Source organism: Nuphar pumila, chromosome 11 (genome assembly GCF_984573655.1).
Source record: "Nuphar pumila chromosome 11, dmNupPumi1.hap1.1, whole genome shotgun sequence".
Taxonomy (NCBI): Eukaryota; Viridiplantae; Streptophyta; class Magnoliopsida; order Nymphaeales; family Nymphaeaceae; genus Nuphar; species Nuphar pumila.
This window is the reverse complement of record NC_143259.1, coordinates 32,204,391-32,211,766: the sequence shown is the minus strand read 5'-3', so window position 1 is coordinate 32,211,766 and position 7,376 is coordinate 32,204,391.

Sequence of the window (7,376 nt, the reverse complement as noted above, 5' to 3'; positions counted from 1 at the left end):
TATCTATATTCTGGGTGTCGAAAAACAGTTAGCACGATTTGTTCTTATGAAGGTCAAACATTACAACGATATGTACTTATGAAGGCTAAATTTCTATAATGATTTATAAGTTTAAATTTAATATTGATTTATAAATTTAATGCAATAGCGATTTGTTCGATGCAACAACGATTTATATGTTTGAAGCAGTAGCGATTTATGATTCATGATTTATACATTTGCGATTTACAATGATATGTACTTATGAAGGGTGTGATTTATACAATTATTTGTATGTTTGAAGCAGCAATGATTTATACGTTTGATGCAGTAGCGATGTGTAATTATGAAGTTACCTCGATTTGTACTTAATTTTGCTAAATCATACTATAATGTTTACTTATGAAGCCAAATATTACGATGACTTGTAATGTTGGTGATTGTGTAACAAATGTGATAATTTGTAATAATATATACTTGGGGAGGCGGTTGTAACATATAATGATGCGATTAAATTTATGTGTTATGTAGGTTAGCAATGACTATAATTCGTAAGACAAGAAAGCCTTCGCCGTTGGAGGGGATGACTCTTAGAGAAATTATTCGTCAATCTGATATATATGAGGGTTATGTAAAGTACCAAAATATAATGAACATTGAGAATGAAAAAGACAGAAACAAATTGTTGGATATTTATTATGCGGAACCTGATCCATCAGATATTGAATACGAAAAGCAAACGAAGAAAGATGATGAAGAACTAAAGATGAAGAAGAAGAAGAAGGATGACGAAGAGAAGGAAAAACAAAGGAAGAAGGAGGAGAATGAAAACTACGCGCACTTATGAGGCAAAAGGATTTCTTCCTGTCGACCATGCAAAATTAAATCTACATGCACATCATTCTTCATGTTATCTATCATGATCGTTAGTTGCATCGCACTATACTATGCATCAAGTTGTTATTTATTGTGCCAATAAAAGAAACGACTTATCGTATATGTGTGTTGTCGATAGTGATTCACGTGACAATGATTTAATGACAACTACAATGCTGTGAAGCGATTTCAATTTTAATCGCTAAATGAACCGTGATTTGAATACGCAAATTGCCACCGCAATCGCGCAACAATGTAAATGTTGCACGCATACGTTTCAATATCATAATACAAATATCTTATAAATCAATACTTGCAAACACATAATATGTTACAAATCGATATACATATCGCATAATATATTACAAATTGATACGAAAATTCAGTATAGTAGCTTACAAAATGATATTAACAAACAAAACAATATCTCGCAAATCGATAGTATATTATTACAACCGTGATTTGCATTATACTATTCCAATATTTTCTATACAAATGCAAATCGTTGTGGCCGGCATAAATCGTCAACCGAAATCCAAGTCTCACAAGGCATATCAATTTTTGACAATGAGCGGGATGTGAAACAGTGTTTCTTTTATAAATAAATGACACATATTTTCGTAACAAAGGCAAATTGTTAAGGCGACTTATGATTTATGATTTATACATTTAAAGCAACAATGATTTATACATTTAATACAGTAGCGATTTATAAAGTTACCAAGATTTGTACTCAAGTTTGTTAAATTGTACAACGATGTTTATTGTTGAAGCTCAAACGTTACAACGATATGTACTTATGAAGGGTGGGATTTCTACATCGATTTGTACGTTTGAAGCAGCGATTTATATATTTAAAGCAGGAACGATTTATATGTTTGATGCAATAGCGATTTATACTTGTTGACAATAGTGATTCACGTGATAGCTATTTAATTATAGGTATGACGCTTTGAAGCAATTTCCATAGAAATCACTAAATGAGCAACGATTTGAACCTAAACCCTAAACTTAAATCCTAAACCTAAATTCTAAACCCTAACGCTAAACCCTAAACCCTTAATATATTACTAAACCCTAACGCTAAACCCTAAACCTTGAATATATTACTAAATCTAAACCTAAACCCTAAACCTAACCTTAACCCTAAACCCTAAACTCTAAACCCTAACCTTAACCCTAAACCCTAAACACTAAACCCCAAACCCTAAAACCTAATCCTAACCCTAACCCGAAACCCTAACCCTAAACCATAAATCTAAACCTAAACCTAAACCCTAAACCTAAACCATAACCCTAAACCCTAAACCCTAAACCTAAACCCTAAAACCCTAACCCTAAGCCCTAAACCCTAAAATCCTAAACCCTAAACCCTAAACCTCAACCGTAAACCCTAAACCTAAACCCTAACCCTAAAGCCTAAAACCTAAAACCTAAAACCTAAAACCTAAAACCTAAAACCCTAAAACCATAAACCTTAAACAGAAATTTTCATATCAATTTGTATGATAATTCTGTATATCGATTTATAAGCTCTCAATAGGAATTTCTATATCGATTTGTATGATATTTGATATTTGGCGTAAACCGCCTAAAGTATAAAAAGGTATATGCTATTTTATTATAAAATCTTTGGTAGGTCCCATAAGCATTAAACTCCTCTGCTATAAAAGGAGTTCCTCGCAATATTTCCCCCTAAACGTTCCACAAAAAATCTTTGTCATCGTCTACTTTCGCCAGAGCACCCTTTACCATCTCGGTGAGTTTCGTGTAACCATGTATTTTTATGATTTATGAAGTTACTATGATTTGTACTTAGGTTTGCTAAATCTTACAGTGATGTTTTTGTGTTGTGCAGGTTACCAATGGCTTACATTCGTAAGAGAAGAAGCACTTTGTCGTTAGAGGGGATGACTCTTGACGAAATCATCGAGCAATATGCTTTGTATGAGCAATTAAAAGCATACTACAGAATAATGATGATTGAGAATGATAAAGAAATGGAGCAATTGCTGGTAAAGTATAGAGCAGAGCCTAATTCGTTAGATATTGAAGATGATAATCCAACGAAGAATGATGAGGAAGAAGTAAAGATGAAAAAGAAGAAGAAGGATGGCGAAGAGAAGCAAAAGCAAAGGAAGGAGGAGGATAATGAAAAAAAGTAAAGAAAATCAAGGCAAACAAAGAAGGAGGAGGAGGAGAGGGAAAAGCAAAGGAAGAATAAGGAGAAGGAGGAAGAGAAGCGAAGGCAAAAGGAGAAGAAGGAGGAGAGGGAAAAGCAAAGAAAGAATAAGGAGAAGGAGGAAGAGAAATGAAGGCAAACGAAGGAGAAGGAGGAGGAGAGGGAAAAGCAAAGGAATAATAAGGAGGAGGAAGAGAAGTGAAGGCAAAAGAAGAAGGAGGAGAAGAGAAAAAAGCAAAGAAAGAACAAGGAGAAAGAGGAAGAGAAGCGAAGGCAATTGAAGAAGGAGGAGGAAGAAGAGAAACAAAGACAGTTGAAAAAGAAGGAGGAGGAGGAAGAGAAGCAAAGACAATTGAAGAAAAAGGAAGAGGAAAGGCAAATAAAGCAGATTCAGGATGAGAAAGAGAAGGAAAGGCAAAGAAAAGAGAATGAGGACGAGGAAGAGAAGGAAAGACAAAGGAAGGAGAAAGAGGATGCAAAAGAGGAGGAAAGACATAGGAAGGATAAGGAGGACAAGGAAAAAAAGGAAAGGCAAAGGAAGAAGAAGGAGGACGAGAAAGAGAATGAAAGACAAATAAATGAGAAGGAGGACGAGAAAGAGAAAGAAAGAAGCAGGAGGAGGAAGAGAAGGAAAGGAAAAGGAAGGAGAAAGAGGACAAGAAAGAGAAGGAAAGAGAAAGGAAGAAGCAGGAGGAGGAAAAGAAGAAAAGGGAAAAGAAAAAGCAGAGGATGGACGCAAAGGAGCGAAGGAAGGAAGAAGTACAAAAGCAAAGGAAGGGAGTGGATGAAGAGGAGAAAAGTGTGACCAAGGTACGTTAATCATTACCGTATATCACGATATACTATTGTAGGTATTATTATGTATAACGATTACTATGTATAGTGACTACTATGAATAACAATTACTCTGTATAGCAATTACTGTGATAGTGATTACTATGTATAGTGATCACTCTATATAGTGATTACTACGATAGCGATTACTTTGTATAACGATTATTCTGTATAGCGATTACTGTGATAATGATTACTATGATGGCAATTACTATGACAGTGATTACTATGATAGTGATTACTGTGTATAGCGATTATGAGGTTACCATGATTTGTACTTAAGTTTGCTAAATCATATAGCGATGATACGAGCAAATAAAATGACATTTATTAAAAGTATTTTGATACGCAAATTGCTCCAGTCGACCACGATTTACTGTGATAGGTGTTATTATGTATAATGATTACTATTTATAGTGATTACTATGTATAATGGGGCTAATTATGATTTGATATTTTATGTTACAGGTAGGTCAGAAGAGAAGCAGAGCAGCAGGTGAAAAGTTGAAAGGCCGATGTCAGTGGCTTGTAGTTCTGTCGTGGTACAAAAAGTTGAGCGAATATCAGAAGGATTGATTATGAAAGATGCACTTCGGCGGCCTTCTGAACAAATATTATTTTGAAAATTGCTGAAACACCATGACCCACCTAGTCAATAAGTGGAACCATAACACAAACACGTTCCAGTTTGGGGGTTTTGAGATCACCATGACCCTAGAAGATGTGGCATGGATTACGGGTCTTAAGTGTCATAGAAGTGATGTCCTAACACGGGATTCAAACTATAACCCAAGGGATAAGTGCACGACCCTTCTAGGAATGTTGATGGAGGAATGACGTGAGTGTATTTCTGGTAGAAGCAATTCATCATCGCTGAAAGTTTATTTTTTTCGTAATAAATGGAAAGGTCGGTCTGCTATATGTGCATCTGAAGCAGCTGACCAAGAGTTGCACAGCTTCCTTCTTAATTTTTTTAGACTTACTTTATTTTCTGATTGTTCTGGTTCGAGAATAAGTTACTTGTGGTTGTAGTTCCTGAAAGACTTAGATGAAGTCAACAACTAGGCCTGGGGAGCTACTATGCTCGCACACTTGTATAGTCAACTTTATTATGCGATTAAGGGTACGAAAATCGTCGGGGGGAGGGGTGGCCATTTGTTCAGGTATTTGTTTATTACATATTTAGTACTTGTAGACTAAGCTAGTTGAAGGTTGTAGTCTTATTAATATATTATTTTTGTAGGCCTGGACGTGGGATCATATTGTCGCCTTGCATCCTCAGTGTGACCCTGCGGTTTATGGTTTTCTCAAGATCGGACAGTGGGCTACAATAAATGTCAAGGAGGAAAATGCTCAGTTCATTTTAGATGGTCTGCAATTAAATGCGGTAAATGGTTTAAAATTGTTGTAATGTTTAACATTCTTAAGTAATCATCACTTTAAGATTTTGTCTTCCTTAGTATAAATCGTTATCGTATTTGCATCTAACTTTTATTACCGTAAATTATTGTAATGTTCAGTATTCTTAAGTAATCATCGCTTTAGGATTTTGTCTTCCTTAGTACAAATCGTTATCGCATTTGCATCTTACTTTCATTAGCATAAATTGTTGTAATGTTTATCATTCTTAAGTAATCATCGCTTTAAGATTTTGTCTTCCTTAGTACAAATCGTTATCGTATTTACGTATAACTTTCATTAGTGTAAATCGTTGTAATGTTTAGCATTCTTAAGTAATCATCGCTTTAGGATTTTGTTTTCCTTAGTACAAATCGTTATCGCATTCAACATTTTGCATAAATAATTATGTTTATATCTAAACCACAATCTCGATTGTACAGGTTGTGTGGAGACCGTATAGAAATGGAGAGGATGAGAATGAAGAGGTTGTTGTTGTGGCTGCAAGACTGTTTATCTGCGATATTTGACTATTTAGCAAATGTGAAGTCGAGTTGTAGCATGGTAGTCAAGTACTCCTATAAGTTGGCTTGGAACAGTCGATACCAAAAGTGTCTGTGGTATTGAGAAGGAAGATAAATAGTGGTAGGGCCAGGAACGTGAATTGGCACAAACGCTTCAGGAAATAATTGGATAGCTGAAACAAAGGAGGTGTTCGTGCCATACCATATGATTATAAAGAACGACAATATGACCCCCAACTACTTTAAACATTATTGGCAACCTATGTGTCAAAATCGACAGATTGAGAAAAAGCAACCTGAAAGTAAGGTCACTCTTGTCCTTGAGCATGTCGTCTTTCAGCATAGACGTAACGTACATCATGTCTCTTTGGCGGATACTATGATTTTCTCTATTGCAGTACACGATAAGAAGAAAACACAGTTCTTAAAGGATAAGGTATTGTCTGACAAAAGGTTAGCGATGCTAGAGAGGGAGAATAAGGAGTTATAGGAGGACGTGTAGAATTTGGGGAGACAAATTGGGTCACTGGTTGAGATGATTACCAGTGAGTTTAATAAAATCAAGAGAACAAAGAGGCCACCAAATAAAGAGACTCCACCAAGGCAAAGAAAGAGACGATTTGTATGTTCATCTGAGTCGTCAAGTGCCAGTGAATAAACGTATTATGTGATTTATGTATCCCGATAATTCTATGTTGTAATTTTATCATTCTTTGTTGTAATTATATAATTCTTTCCTTAATAAGTATAACACAAAAGCGCCACTGAAAAATCGATAAGACTACATAAACTTAGGTTTGTAATTATATAATTCTTTTACAATTTGTACTTACGTTTGCTAAATCGTATAACAATTACTGGCTTAGGGTTTATTATGTATCGTGATTCTTGTGATAGCGATTACTATGTATAGCAATTATAAAGCTACTATGATTTATACTTACGTTTGCTAATTTGTATAGCGATTACTAGTTTATGGTTTATTATTTATACTGATTCTTGTGATAGCGATTACTTAGTATAGCGATTAATAGGTATAGCGATTATAAAGTTACCATGATTTGTACTTACATTTGCTAAATCGTATAGTGATTACTAGAGTTTATTATGTATAGTGATTCCTGTAATAGCGATTACCCAATATAGCAATTACTAGGAATAGCGATTATGAAGTTACCACAATTTATACTTAGGTTTGCTCAATCGTTAAGCAATTACTGGTTTAGGGTTTATTATTTATAGGGTTTTCTTTAAGTGCAAGGAATATCACATAATATTAGTTTAGGGTTTAGGGTCTAGAGTATAGGGAAACGTTATTTGACACACTACTGATGTTATGTGATGTGTCATTCATTTACACATACTAACGTCGTTTTGATGATACTAGCAAATAAAACGACGTCTTTTAATTAATGCATAATATAATTTATTTATTTATTTATTATATTCTTTGGGCATGATTTTTGAAAACAGGTGGGACGTGAAACGACATGAAGAATAAATGAATGAAGCATCACATAACTTCAGAAGTGTGTTCTGCAAGGAACACAAGATGTTTCCTTTAAGAACATGGAACAAGTGAC